Source organism: Silene latifolia, chromosome 3 (assembly GCF_048544455.1).
Source record: "Silene latifolia isolate original U9 population chromosome 3, ASM4854445v1, whole genome shotgun sequence".
Taxonomy (NCBI): domain Eukaryota; kingdom Viridiplantae; phylum Streptophyta; class Magnoliopsida; order Caryophyllales; family Caryophyllaceae; genus Silene; species Silene latifolia.
Window position 1 is genome coordinate 60,039,741 of NC_133528.1, and position 16,566 is coordinate 60,056,306.

Sequence of the window (16,566 nt, forward strand, 5' to 3'; positions counted from 1 at the left end):
CTTTTTAGTAGAAAAACCATCTTTTGCGTGAGCAAATCAATGATTAAGAGCAATTACTACCAAACTATTATCATACAAACATGAATCCTTGAGTATAAGAGCGAAATTTTAAGATTTGGGGCAAGTTTCTCACCTAATTTAATTAGAAATAAGAAGTTTTAATAGTTGCATTACCTTAAGTCAGAATCGATTTAGAAAGAGCAACGGCAAGAGTAAGCAAATCAAAGAGCAAAGTTAGCAAAATCACCCAAGTTTATGTTTGAGAGAGAAAATTTGGTGAAAGTTGTGTGTAAAATAAGAGAATGAGGCAGAAGAATAGAGTTAAAAGGATTATAGGGTTTCCGGAAAAATAGAGTGAACCGCGATTTTCTGGGGTACTCGGCCGAGCACTACGACTACTCGGCCGAGTAGCCTCTACTCGGTAGAGTACTTGGCCTACTCGGTCGAGTACTCAGAGATCAGTAGTTGGCTTAAATCGTCATTCTGAGTACTCGGCCGAGTGCTGTTATACTCGACCGAATCTGGCCTACTCGGTCGAGTATCTACGTTACTCGGTCGAGTATACCTGAACAGTAGCGAAATTCGAAGATTTTGTGAGTATTTCCCTAAAAAACAGTAAACATTGTTCGGAGTTCCACTCATTCGGGACTCGTCACGCTTAGACCTTAATTCTATCATACATTAAGCAACTTATCAGCTACACACCCAAGACGACTCACTTACCCAACACGTTTTATACTTCGCATAAACTTTTAGCTGCAACTATTCGCGTTACAAGCACACATATCATACTTAACGTGATTATATTACCAACAAGACATAACCAAAATCGTACGTCTACAAACATCACCCCACTTAAGCATACATTACTAACTCAACTCGTTCATGCTCCTTGCCATCCCTTTACATGCCATGACATTACTAGTTATCATTGCTTCCTTTGTCGTATACAACCATACACAAAAATTCAAATCAATTACTCAGCTCATCCATACACACATACACTCAACATTACACCATACTTGCATTCTAACTATTTCAACCTTTGACGCCCAACACAAAGTAACACTTCAGGAATCACACACACACACACACACACACACACACACACACACACACACACACACACACACACACACACACACACACACACACACACACACACACACACACACACACAAACAAGCATAAATACATAGTTCCCTACATTTACCCCATATGACGTTGCTGGCTTAAGCATGATGGGGGTGAGATTCTGAGATGAGGGTGCCTTCTCACCCAAAACTAACATATGAGGGCTCCCAACACACAAACACCAGGTTTACTTTAATTTGACACCCTACATTCATTTGGTTCATTGGTTCATGTTCCAAAATCGTCGCTCTGATATCACTTTGTAACACCTCCACTTACCAAGGAGTCTTAACAAGACTTTTCCCAGTAATTAAGGGCGTTACCATCTCGGTTACCCGAGATAAGTATATCAAATAAACAATAACAGAACATTTAGTAAGTATCCCTTACAGATTAGACCAACGTGACAAGGATTACAAATCTAACAACTGAAAGACTACTACACATGAGTGACAGTGGCAACTTGCTAAACAGCGTGATGACTCGATTCCCTTCCATGTCCCGTAAGCATCATGACAATCAACACCTGCTAAACCAACTGCTCATCATCCCCGAATGGATCACAACAGTTTTGAAAACATAACACGAGGTCAGTCACCTGTATACAAACAATATCCAAGTTATGCAATACATATTCCTCCAAACTCCACCAATACTAGTAACCGACTACACACCGAAGTATGTAACACTGTCGGGCTCCCATCGCAACAGAAGACCCACCCTGCCAGTGGGGGACCGCAGCCTTGCCCAACTAAGCCCGCTTATCGCAATGAGCGAATAACCTATGTCCATTAATGTGCACATCCCCTTTGTGACGGAAACCATAAGGGGCGAATCAAGGGCGTGAAGCTATTCCCGAAGATGACTCCACTCAGTCGAGGACGCACCTCGTGAGCCATAGACAAACAAAAACCAATCCAAATATTCAAGAAAGACAATTCCAATACCATATTAATCATGCCAATACATCAATTAACACCGTCTTAAATCAATTAAATAGGCAACTAAGTAGGGAAACCCTACCTTTTCGCTATTCCATGAAAGTGCGTCCATCATTCAAACCAAGCAAGACTCCATGACGAACCTACAATTAACACCCAAATCCTATCACTAAACTTATTCAAGATCTACTTAAAGATAACAACTAAACACAAACTCACCTTGAGATGCAAACCGATGTCGACGACGGCGACAAACCTGACTCGACGACTTCATGCACAAACCAACTCCCTTCTAGGGTTGGTGTCCAAGACCATGTGAGAAGTATAGGGTGGTATGAGAGGATTGGTAGAGAGAGGGATTAGGTTAAGAAATAGAAAGGAACCGTCGAAAAGTGAATTACATTTTAGACTCTGCGTTTTATAATAATGCGTTGACTGACGAGGTACTCGGTTGAGTACACACATACTCGGCCGAGTACGCCTTACTCGGTCGAGTATCATAACTACTCGGCCGAGTAACTCTAGCTAGATCGAGTAACACATTACGTTGATCAACTAATCTCTCCTGTATCCCTTGCTAAGGCTATCCTTTGGTCAAGAGGTCGGTTAACAGGTCCTTAATCAGGGCGGGTATTACACTCATATACAACTGGATGTATAATCCTATTTGTGACTTAATTTTGCTTAACTTTTCTGTACTGAATATAATTTTGCTGAACTTTTCTAAACCGAACTCATAGGATCTGTACTGAGCTTAATTTTGCTGAACTTTTCTGAACTGAACTTATATGATCTTAAATGAACTTAAGGAGAGTGACTTTTAATCCAAAAAAACGGGACCTTAACCAAACAACTATTGAGTCATGTATTTTTTTTTCTTTTGCCCCTTTATGGCTTTAGCCCATACTCTGTTGTCCATTCAAGCTGTACCTTCAAAATTTGGGCTGATGGCTTATATATTGGTCAACCCATCAATTAAATGTATTCTAATCTCCAAATTAAGTTTTTGGATTTTTCTACGCTGTATACCTCAATTATTCGCGTTTCTATCTTGTACCCCATTTTTTTTAAAATTATAATATATACCCCTAAACTTTGTTAGTAAATCCTAACCATGACTATAAATGAAAATTCCATTAACATAGTCCTTTAAGTGATGAGCTGTCAGTTAGATTAGAGTAAAATACTAAATTAGCATCCATTAACCTTAACTTTTAATGAACCTTTATTAACTACCATCTTTACAAGTTCTTCCTTTTATATCCATGGCTTACTGTATGCTCCAAATCTTTTGCCCATTTTCCACCATGACATCCATCCTCACTCTCTATTATCGATCACCGTACCTTTACCACATCACCACCATTTTCGGCCTTCCAATTCATTCAATCAATAACGAAAACCCTATTAATCCACTACGCATCTCCACACATACCATCTTGCTCACTGCCGCTCACTGCCCATCACCGACACTTGTCAATGTTCTCCAATGGCCACCACTTTCAAGCGACAAACACTATTATGCAAAGCTAAACATAATCCTAGAATCGATTTTGCTTCAAATATAATCCAAACTGGGAAGAATTTGGGTGATTTTCTGGGGAAATTAAGAGAGGAATTGAAAAACCATCGATGTAAAGAAAGCAATTGAAAAGTATTGTAATTTGGTTGATTTTTTGGGCAAATTAAGAGAGAAATTAAAAACCATTCAAGTAAAGCAATTGAAAGGTACCGTCAATGGTGTTAGACTTAAGATGGAATATATGTGAAAGTTATAGTATCAAAAGAAATTTAAAAAATGGTAGTGGAGGATAATGAAAAGATAAAACAAAAGTTTTATATATGATGATAAAAAGAGCAGTAGTAAGAGGAATGGATTATATAGATAGATCAAACATGCTATAGATGATGATAAAGTTGAAGGAGATGTAATGGAGGTGGGATGAAGGTTTTAAAAGAAGAGGAAGGGTTAGTAGATCCAAATTTGGGTTAATTAACCACATATTATTACCTTAACAGAAAATATTAACGGAATGCGAATTTTTGGTCATGGAATAAAGAGTTGATAAAGCTGGAGGGTATATCATGTGTTTTTGAAAATGTGAGGGTACATCATAGAAAAGTGAATACTAGTGGGGTACACTGTAGAAAAACCCTAAGTTTTTTGGAGTTACTATTCGTCATCGACGTAATTACTCATTTCTTTGACGAAATTAGTGAAGTGGACATTAATCGAATTATTTACAAAAAGAGGGACGTGAGAGTTTCATTTCCAACCTAAGTAGAGACATAGAACTCCCACGTCTCGACCAAGATGTGAGAGATCCATGTCCGACCTTTTTTTTGTAAATAAATCGATTTGTTTGACATTGTTCCGATTATTATAATTCGATTAATAATTCATTGTTTTCAATAATAATTCGATGTTTCGATTAAGATGTTAGTTATCCGATCTTAGTTGTTAGTTTATGTTAGTTTAATTCAATTCGTAATTCGTTTTTTCTATTAATAGTTCATTGTTCCGATTAACTTGTTAGTACTTCGAACATAGTTGTTAATTTTGAGTTATCGATTAGTCTAATTAAAGGGGTTGGGAGCTATAGGGGTATTTTGGATAGTTCCTTAAAATTGTGACGATAATTAGTAATTTGTCGACAATTAATCCCCAATAAACTAAAAGATTAAGGATTGCTCAACTTTTCCTGCTCAGTTGATTGACAAAAAAGTGGGCTCCTATTGAAAATAATCTTTTAATTAATTGATTCACACAATTGATTGATACACACAATTATAAAAGCTTTCATACACAATTGATTTACACAAGGTGGGTGATGTGACTCTTAATTGTGCACATTTAGTCACCTAATTGAACCTATTTTGCATACTAATATAGCATTTCATGGCCATTTTATCCGTCAATTCCTTCCTATTTTGCTTTCCTACTGCATTTTATATGTCTTGTAGGAAAGAAGATAATGAGGCGGAATTACCGTCTCTCGCGCATTTTTGGAAGCTTGTTGACCATCTTGGATGGACTAGTATGAAGAGGAGGTAAGAATGATGACCAAAGAAGTAAGAATAAAGAGTATGCATAGATCATAGGCCTTTAAGCAAGAGGATGGAACCCTGTGCCAGGACCGTGCGTCCTTGGCACAGTACAAGGGGATTGCAATGTCCTGATCCGAGCGGTTCCTAAACCGGCTGAGCGGATCTCCTTACAGATTTACTGTGCACCAGTTGAGATCGAGCGGATCGTAGTGGGAGTAGCAGCTTGATCTGCGCATTTCCCTCGGGACTTGCAATTCTCTATTCAACACTTAGCATTGTTATTTACTAATCCACCCTTGTTTATCCTAATGATGTACCACTATATATACTCTATTTGTAATAATCAAGAGATGAGCCCTCTAAATGGAGGAAAAGTTCCCTTAGATTAAATCAATCTCTCTTAGATTAGATTAGCCCTCATTAGGAGTAGATTAGAATAGATTAATCTCAATCATTCCATAAAATTACACATTAATCTTTCCTTAATTATTGTTCCAAGTTTATTATTGGGTAACTGAAGATTATTGAGCTATTATTGGAGAATTTACAACTCTTCATCAATCAATCAAGTTTTCTTTTATTATTCTTTCCTTTCCATTTGTTCATATTAAGTTTGGTATAATTCTTTTACTCTTTACTCTTTATTGTTTATTTCCTCACTCTCTTATCATGTTTATACTTGTTGTGATGATTGACATCATTGATAACATGTTTCCCATGATAATAAGTGAGTAGTTACTTAACTAGGATTAGTGGGGGATTAGGGGAGTTAATCATGGGATAGATTTATGCTTAATGAGTTCATATGAATGGTTGCTTATTGGTCTTCAACTTATGCACATGTCATGTTTGATGAAATGTTAGACTATGAAACCTTGCATTTTTTGAGCATCTCTTATCTTTTCAATGAGGCTTGTAAGACATAAACCAACTCGAGCCTCATTAGACCATGCATAGAGTTGAATAAGGAAAACCCAAGTCGACTTGTAGGTGTTGTAAGGTCTTAACCAACTCGGCTCCGAGATGTAAGTTTCCCTAGGAATTGGTTTATCATGCATGTAGTTTAATAGGAAGAATTAAGTCGACTTGTAGGTGTTGTACAGTCACAAATTACTCGGCTTCGGGACCCAAATCTTCTTATGAATTATTTGACATGAACTAACTTACTTCCAACAATAATAAAATTGCTTGCACTTATATAACTCATTTATGCTATCATACCATGATTCCCCTATGATCCCATGATATCCTAGTATCCTTTATTACTTGTTTACATCTTTATCTGCCTTATTGCTTGTTTTATTCCATTTGTTTTAAAGTTTAGAATCATCAACCCAGACCAATTGTGACAATCCTTAGCACAACTACGATTAGATTGAACAATTTGAATACCCCCGTCCCGTGGATCGACCCCGACTTGCTTGCTATGCTAGTAGTTGGGTATAAATGTGTTTGATGGCGGACAACGACACACGCTCCATCAAAATGGCGCCGTTACCGGGGATGGTGTTGTGTATTTGAATCGTTCTTTTGTCTAGTTTTAGTTGTGCTTCTTCTTGAGGAGCCTTGGTTCCTTGGGAATTTTGTTTCTTGTGCTTTAACCTTCAGGTTCGTTCTTACCATTTTATTGTAGTTTCCATGTTTGTAGTAGTTTTCATGTTCTTAGCTATGATGATGGCTCAAGACTTGACATATGGAGTATGTGGTGGATCTTTTGAGTATGACTACAATGGGTATGGGGAGTTTGAGGAGCAAGTCAACACAAACCTACCTTACAACTCATACAATGAAAATCCTAACTACTACCCCAACTTTTCCCACCAAAACCCCCACATCCAATTTCCACAATAACTACCCTCCAAATACCCACTTTACAACGAATTCCAAATGCCATAATACAACCATTTTCACACCCACCCACAACAAGAAGATGAGCCCATTCAAAATGTGATTCTACAAATGATGGGAGATCAACAAAACTTCTTCAAACAAATGCTAGAGGAGAGCCAAAATAGGGACAATGTTCTTCAAGGCATTGTTACCCAAGGTGAGGAGTTGGAAATTCGAATTGCCCAAATAAAGGCAACCCAAGTAACCACTCCTCACGAATTCTTGAGCATTGACCATGAATGCGAATTTGAGGCAATGACCTTTGATGAAGAAGATGTGAAGTGGGAAGAGCCAATCTCCTTGAGCTCTTGTGAGTATGAAAGTGTGGTATTTGATGAAGAAGATATGAGGTTGAGTAAGCCAAATACTCTTAGCCTTTCTGAGTATGAGGGTTTGTCTTTTGTCGTGAACATTGAGATGATGGAGGAAGAGTTAATGAAGGGGAATGAAGCCCCCATTTATGATTCATATGAAGATAGCCATGATGACAAGATTGTGAAAGAAGCTTATGAAGAACATGTGTCTTGCAAGGACTTATGGAGTGAAGAGGAGGAAAATAGTTGTGAGATTGCCTCACTTGAGGAGCCCATCCTTGAGAAATTTGAGGTATGCTTCCATGAAGAAAATGAATGTCTCTTTCCTATTGCCTATGAAGACCATTTTGGACCCACCATGGAACCTATGATCATTGAAGATAATATGGTGGACCTTCTCCAAAAAGTCAAATCGTCATATAAACGGTACTTGGTGGAAAAGCTCAAGAACAAAATTGCAAATGAGCTTACTTGTGGAGACTTGGCACCCACAACTTCAATTCCTGAGGTATCCGGTCATCAATGTTATGATAATTCTCCTTCTACGTTGGAAGGATTGATAAATCCAAATGTTATCATCATCACCGAAATTAGAGGAGAAGATGGTAAGTGGAAGTCTCCGGACGAAAATATGCCATACTTCATGCCTCGTGTTGACAAGAATCATGGGCTTGTTGGTTTGAAGCATTGCAAAGGCTCAAGTGCCAAGAGCAAGGTGAAAGAGAGAATGAATTACAAGGTTCCTTGGCCAAGCTTCATATTAAATTGGAACAAACCATATTCATGCTTGTTTGAAGCTTGTTCACAAGCCTTTGACCTACTTCTATGAGCCTTGAGCTCTATGGACAAAGAATTTCGACAATTCGAACTAGTTTGGTGGAGTCCTATCTCAAACCACCATTTGTAATAAATGCTTTCCCACAATTTTGCATTGTACAATATTGTATATACCTTTAAATTACTTGCATTTTCTTACATGAGAGTTGTGAGGGAGGGTTACTTACCCATTCTTTGAGCATATTTTCAGAAATTGATAAGAAGGAATCGCAAAAAGGGTGCAAGGGAGAGAATTCAAATGAAACAAATGAAGGATTGACGAGGAGCAGCTCAGGACGCTCGTCCTGGCAAAAAGCCGCTCGTCCTAAGCCTTGCTGCAGGCAAAAATCAACACTGTCGCAAAATCTGCTCGGATCGCCAAAAGGACGCTCGTCCCGACCATGATCCATTCGAGCCGACTCTGGGACGCTCGTCCTGCACAATGACTTGAGTGGTATTCTACATTGGATGAGAATCTGAGCGGATTCTCAAGAAGACGCTCGTCCCAGCAGAAGCCCGCTCGTCCTAGAACTAAGCCGCTCGTCCCCACCTGAATGCAAAACACATGGACAGTCTGTCTGAGAATCCGCGCGTCTCCTGGGCAGGACGCTCGGGAAGCAACCTCGGGATGCTCGGATCGTCTTCGGGATGCTCGGATGACCACGGTAACTGACTGGGTTTCTAAAATATCCGCCCGAGCCCAGCCCAGACCCGCTCGTCTCTCACCCCTTCTTTGTTATAAACGCCCTCCACCATCCCTATTTTTCCTTATCTTATCTACTCAAAATCACATCTCACCATCCACATACAATCCCCATCACAAAAACCAAGCAAAACCCTAACATTAACATCAAGAAAATAATGAATCTAAGAGGCAAGAGAAAGAAATCAACCGAGGCCGCATCTAAACGTCGCAAGGGTACTTCTTCATCCACCCCACGAGAGGCAAGGGGACAAAGGAATGTAATGATAAAAGGTGTTTCTCAACTCGAGTTTTTCCCGGAGGTAATCTTCACCAACGATGGCCACCGCCGACGATTTGAACAATTGCTAGGTAAGGACTATGAACCCACTCAATTCATCGATCATGATGCATTAGAAATACTTGGCATAAGAAATAAAACGGAGGTATTTTTCAATGGTATGGGTCTAGAGAAAATGTTCTATACCCATGAGGATACATACTTAAGTCTCACGCTAGAGTTCTTGTGTAGTCTCCGGGTAGTCACCACTCGGCAAAGAAATGTTGGTTTGATGTTCCGTCTTTGCAATAGAGACCATAGGTTGTCTCTAGACCAATTTGCAACTATTTTTGGTCTTGAGGTACCAAGAGATGACACCAATAAGACCACCGACTTTAGTGTTAACCACCTTTGGGTGGTTATTTCTAGAAGGGAACTTCACTCCTATAAGCAATGTTATACCTTTGCAATCCAACATCCGGTAATTCGGATTACCGAAAGGTTTATTGTTGGGACTATCAATGGAAGTGTAGACACCTCATTTCTGCACCTCTCGCAAACCACCCGGTGATGATTGGGCTGCATGTTTGGTACGCGGAACGATTTGTGACAGTTCGTAAGTTTATCGTCAAGTGATTGCTCAAACACTGATGTCTACCTCTTAGTTGTCATCTACGCGCCGATACGGTCGTTTTTGCTATAATTAGAGTACATTTGGAGTTCGGGCCTAAAACCGTCTTCATTTTCTCATAACCGTTAAATCCCGAGTCAGAATGTTCTGAATGTTCCGGATATTTCTATTCCATATTTTATAAATATTTCACAATCTTTTAATCTTTGGTAAACAATTTCCGTAATATTCATACAAGATATTAAGGAAAACCAAATTATCCCGTTATTCCATAACTTAAACACGGAAATCTTTCTTCCGCAGTGGAAACCACACTGGGAACAGACGCAGCAGTCTTTGCGCCTCTTCCAAGAGACGCAGTGGCTGCTGCGCCTCTTCCCAGGCCCTTTTCTGCGTATTTTTCGTATCTTATACATATCTTTCCGAGATTCACTTCCAAAGTCTCTCCGAAAACCCTATTCCTTCACGTGATTAGTATAAATAGGAGCCTTCGCTCCTCATATTTCTCACGCGAGTGTCCGCCCTTCTCTTCTCCCTTTGCATTCTAGACCTTGTTCTTACTTTTTGGCGTCTACGTGCTTGAACATTCGACCACGTAAGCTCGGATCCTTCTGAGTACCAGCCTCGTTTGCATGACCGACCAATTTGACCAACTCCACAACTAATCAACTTAATTAATCTAATCGTTTTCCTCTTACGAGGGCACTTTCGTCTACATTCGAGTCGAGCATCACTAATCGTAAACTTAGTTCATCTCGTTTCGTCAAACATGTAAGTCTGAGGGTGTAAATCTCTCCTTTATTATTATTATTTACTTTTTGTATCACTAATGTAAGATTTATGTCGAAAATACTTGTTAAAACCGATTTCTAAAACCGTGTTTAAAACCCTTTTTACGGATTACCAGAAGATAACCGTCGAGAAAGGACGCAGCAACTGCTGCGCCTCTTCGAAGGAGCGCAGTACCTGCTGCACCTCTTCGTGAGGCTGCCGCAGTTCCTGCTTCCTTTCTTCTTCCTTCGTCCTCTGTAAATTCGTTAACTTTTATTTGTTTTCGTTTTCGTCAATTCTTTGATATAATAGCCTAATAATCTCACATGTACATAATTCATCATCATTAACATGTTTAATTCGTCATTGAATCCGACTTAAATCCCTTATAATCCAATATTTGCGGGTTTTCGTCATTAAAATCAATCCGGGTTGTAGAAATTCAATTCGTTCATATTGAGTTTCTGGAATTCGATCTTTGATATATTTTCATCTGTCTATTGTCATGTTCTTCATTAATTCGTTATGTTTAACCTATTTAGTTCACCTATGTCACTAATCAATCTTTCATTCATGTAAATAATTCATCTTAATTCCGTTTCGTCCATGTTTTATTGCTTTTATGACTCATTCATATGTAATTAATCAATTAAATCACTTCCATCCGAGTAAATATATTAATCGATCATTAAATTTACCAATTAATATTAACGATTTGCAGTTCCGGCTTCACAGCTAAAACTCACCCTTGAAACAGACGCAACAACTGTTGCGCCTCTTCCAAAGGGCGCAGTCCTGCTGCGCCTGTTCCAGGTTGATTTCTGCCTCTGAACTTCCGTTCTGGCTTGACCTAGTTTAATTAGCTTACGTATAACTAACTATTATTCGTATTATCACCCTAATTCCGGTTCGTTAATTCATTCTTTTATTCTTTTTCTCAAATTATCCGTTTTAAAGGTATTTTTGACATAAATCGCTAAACCCCTTGTAATTATTGTAATTTTCATTATTGTAATTTTCCTTTATTGTATTTATCGTTGTATTTTGTATCATTTGTAAACCTTCACATGTAATCAATAATTGAATCCCAATTCGACCCAATTGTATGTTAAACTACGTGATAACCGACTTAGTATTAATTCTCACATGCTAGGATTAATCTAATGGATGTTGCATTGCATGCATATAAATTGACAATATATCGAGTATGAATAACTTCCCTAATCATTAGTAGAGGCCGCTATCGAGGCGGGCGGGATCAGGTGTTCGATCAAAAGAGCTTCCTAATACGTACCCTCACCCCTTACTCCAGATCTCTGTGAACATCCGTGTTCATTGGCATCCACGAGAGTCATTCTAGACATAGAATGCTAAGGGTAACGAGTTCTTGGTGTTCATGTCACTACTTTGTGTCTTGACATGACACGAGGTATTCGAACGGTTCCAATTTCCCATAAAAATTGGTGGCGACTCCACAAATGCAAACGCTTGTTTCCCAAGCGCCCCCATGGCCCCATGTCCATAGTTTGGCGACTCCGTTGGGGATAATACACTTACGTGTAGCCAAAAGGGTGAAACTTGAACAAGGTTAGGGAATAGTTTGTACAAGACAATTGTCATTTTTCATAACTCGGTCTTCCTAGATCGTTTCATTCGGCCTTCCTAGGCCCAACCCAACCCATTCGACCAATCGTCCCATCTAAACGGTCCTAATTCTTATTTGGGCCTAAGGATGGATAGTGATTGACGTCATCCATAGCATGGTACTTACTCTTGTTTGTATCAAGGACTTTCACTACTTGAGGAAATGGACTAGGAATCGGCCTTACTCTTGTTTGGTACGAGCCTCTCCACAGACTTCGGGTTTGATTGTTCGGTATGGCAACCCACCCTTTAAACCAAAACCCTTTTAAATGCACTCAGCATCCCGTTATAATGCATGTATATATGTTTGTATCATATGTGATCAACATTTTGTAAACAAAACCATTTTGTAAAATAAAATCCTTTTCAAAATATAAATATTTTCAAAATAGCGTAAAATAAGCCTAAACTCTGTCCATATGTCAAGTCAAACTTCGGGCCTAAAACCCATTTCAAAACTAAATACAAAACAAAACAAAAAAGAAAACGAAAAAAAAAAAACGAAAAAAAAAAGTCCAAAAAAGAAAAGAAAAAAAAACCAAAGTATTTTTTTCAAAACCATGTAAATGTAAATGTGTAAATTCAATTGGGCTAAGTTAGAGTCAAAGTTCAAACCGACTATGTCCTAGTCGGAACTCTGTCGAGTCATAAACTCGTCTTCCGTTACATTTTGGGTCTTTTCAAAATTCAAGTCAAGTCCTAAGGCGTCACGCCGTCATTTTGGACTCCCTACCCCAACTCAATTAGGAGCTAAACATTTCCACACCTCGACTCATGCACTCGAGGCTAACACATCGAGTCATTCCCATGTCCGTTTCTCGAATTCTCCTAGTACACGCTCGGGACACACATACCTGAACCTCGAGTCAAGTATGTCTTAAACACACGAATTAGAATCAACACGTGTCATCAATCCCGTCAATAAGGTCAATCATATTAGGGTCACTCCGTCAAAGTCAACACTCGAGTCTAAAATTATAGTCAAGCACCATGAATTCAAACACGAGAAGTCGCTCACGACGTTTCACGAATTCACAAGTCAAGTCTAGATTTGTCATCTTGTCCCTTCCTTTGTTTAATGCTTTAGTATGCGTGATCCCATGTCGAATCGAGTGTAATGCGCGTCATTTCTGTCGAGTAGGAATCCAGCAAGTTCCGTCAATCAGCAAGGTCATGAAGCAGTTGAAGCCACAATCACCGTGTCTCTCCAAGACGTTTATACCATGGTCCTACGAGTTCAAGCTACAGTGGAAAATTTGAGCATTCGCGTCCTCACCCTCGAGAATGGAATGGTGGAAAAGAACACACCACCTAGAGAAAGCTCTAGTCTAGGTCGTCCAAAGCTTACCTCTTGCAATAACCATCGTCCTAGAAAGCCGAAAACAGCTGAAAGGAAACCTGGGAGGCATCAAAGGGTGCTTACCGATTTAGGCATGTCTTATGCCGATGCTTTGAAGAGACTCTCTGCCCAAGACAAGCTACATCCAATAGGGCCGACTTCGGATCCACCATTAGAGAAACAAGTGAACCTCTGGAAGGGCAACAAATACTGCTTATATCACCAAGGTAGAGGCCATGATATTGAAGAGTGTTTTCTCTTGAAACACACCATCCAAGATATGATCGAAGAAGGCAAGCTTCCAATGCCACCATTTGTGGAGCAATTCGATGGGATCGACCCTCTTGGGTCTAACAGCACTAAATACAATGAAGGATCATTCCTAGACTTTTCTCATCTTCTCGATCCTCGTGATGACAAAGAAATCAAAGCGCTGAAGGAGGACGATGTCCAAAATGGAATGCTCATGCTTTCCATGGCCTTCAACAACAAATTTTCCAAAATAGAGGGAGCCATTGATAATCTAAACTCTCGGCTTTCCAACATAGAAAATCAGTTCGCCGAAATGGCTAAGAAGCTTGATGCCCAACCTCTTAAGATGAAAAGTGTCCAGGCAAACCCTCAACTTGACAGTCCTAAGGAGAAAGTATCTAGTGAACGATCTATTCCTAACAACCCTCCAAGGTCATTTACAAAGGCTTCCGAAAATAAGGGCACACCTCCTAGGAAATTTACCAACATTGGTATTAGATACGCCGATGCCTTTCAGAGACTCATGGAACAACGAATGTTGAAGCCTATTGGACCTACGCCTAATCCAGAGAAGAAATCCAAATTCTGGGATGAGAATGCCTACTGCAAATACCATAGAGGCAAAGGGCATGATATAGAGAAATGTTACAAATTAAAAAATGTCATGCGGGATATGATCGAAAGCGGGAGGTTGTCCCTCTCGACCTTTAATCCACAAGGTAGCATAGGCAATCCTCATGGATATACCACTTATCAAGAAACTCTTCTTGACTGTTATCCTTCCAGTGTTCCCAATGATGAGGATGAGGTGCTCAAATGGGTGAATGCTCAAAGTCAGATGCCGAAGCCAGTTGCTGGAAGAGTAAACGTTCAAGCGTGGGCCGATGATTACGAGTCTAGATCTGAAATCGCGTCAAAGTCCGAGTCCGAGTCCGAGTCTTAGGCTTTCTATCTCATATTTGTTCTAGTGTCATTCTTTCTGTCCATTTCTATTCCTAGTGACAACCTGGGGGCCGTCCCATGAGTCACATGTCTTCTCGAGTCTATGTTAAATATATCTATTATTCATTTCAATAAAACTACAATTTTCAATCTACATATTCTATCCTATCTCTTCCTTTACCATTTCCTGTGACAACAAGAATTGATTTGAGACTTTTTTGTTAAAAAAATAATGAACAACAACATGTCAGTCGATGTGAGTGCACTTATATGATGTTCCATTCCAAGTTATAGAGGACCCGAAACTCCGTGTTCTTTTCTTACCTATTCCATGTCTGGAAATAGAAACCACAATATAACCCCAGTTTGGACGAGCATATCTCAAGAGATTCTAGGACGAATCCAGACCGTCTCCCTTGTTAACAATCCATGACGGAAGGCAAGCCCGTTCCCCACAATAAACAACCCGTGTTACTGAAAACCAACTCGTTGCACACCAAAGGTGCTAGTCTGACCCAAATCCATGATACAAGCAAATCCAAGATGATATGAGCCGCGATCAAAGACAAAGGCTCAATCAATAGAAATACCCAAGATCAATATCCAAAGCCATAATTATGCCTATAGCCCAAGATAAAAGAGTCAAAAGAACAAGGCTCAATCAAGAAAGTCAATATCCAAAGTCAAAGTTATCTTCAAAACCTGAATCAAAAATCTGAGCAAAAAGACGAGATATATTCTAGACCAAGAACCTGAGTCTGAATCAAGAACAATATTGAGCGGAATACTGCTGAAGTCTATATAGAATCAGGACATCAATAAAGATGGTTAGCTGGCACCCTCACTTAGCCTTTCATACATCACACACCCTAAGTCCTTCTCGAGACCGTTACAGGGAGATAGTTAGGAATTTTTGAGAATCCTCTAAAGCTTGTCAAGTATACCCATCCTTTAGGGCCAAGACATGGAAACTTGAACCCACGTCATTTTAACTTACCTTTATGTGCTCAAGCTACATTAAGCCAAGAGACTCCATTTCCAAGCCACATTACAAGCCATAACCCCATAAAGCCTTAACACCACAAAATCAAAGCTCCAGAGATTTTTTCATTAAAGCCTCTTATTACCGAGCTCCACATTCCAAATATCCAATCCAGTCTCACCTTGACCCAAACACGGAGTCTTCAATACTTTGCTACCCAGAACGGGACATTATCCATATTCATCCTTAGGGTCCACTTTTAGGTGTGCTCACACGACAAGGAAATTTTTACAAACTTGATTATACCTCTTTGGTCTATGATCAGAGGGAGTTATCTCAAATCGATTCTTTGAGTCACCAAAGGAATATTACACTTGTGACCCCTGCACTTTAAGGTCCTAACAACATAGCTTAGGCACACACTTGAACTACGAACATGGTTTGATTTCACCTTTTCAGGTGGATACGTAGGCAGTCCTTTCTTACATAAGAAAGATACAACCACAACACCCAAACAAAATTAACCAAACCTCAGAACTACGATCTGGTTTGAATCCACTTCACGTGGATACGTAGGCAGTCCTCAAGGACACACCCATCCCGACTTTCAACCTCAAATACCATCCCAATTTTCAACCTTCCAACCTCAATTAACATCCCTTCCACAACCAACACCTCTATACTGGGGGCTCCTTGTTGTCGCCCAACCTCTTTTTACCAAAGTCCAGAGTCATCTTCTCATCCTGGGGGCTTCTCTTCCAAGATGCCACCCTCCCTTTATTCCTCTAAGTCTAGCTAGTACTCGGTCCGGATAATGATAAAGGTCTTGGATCGATTCTCCAAGTCATCGTGCCTCAAGAGGGGTCTCTTTTACAGCAAACGGTGGCAAAAGATGTCCAA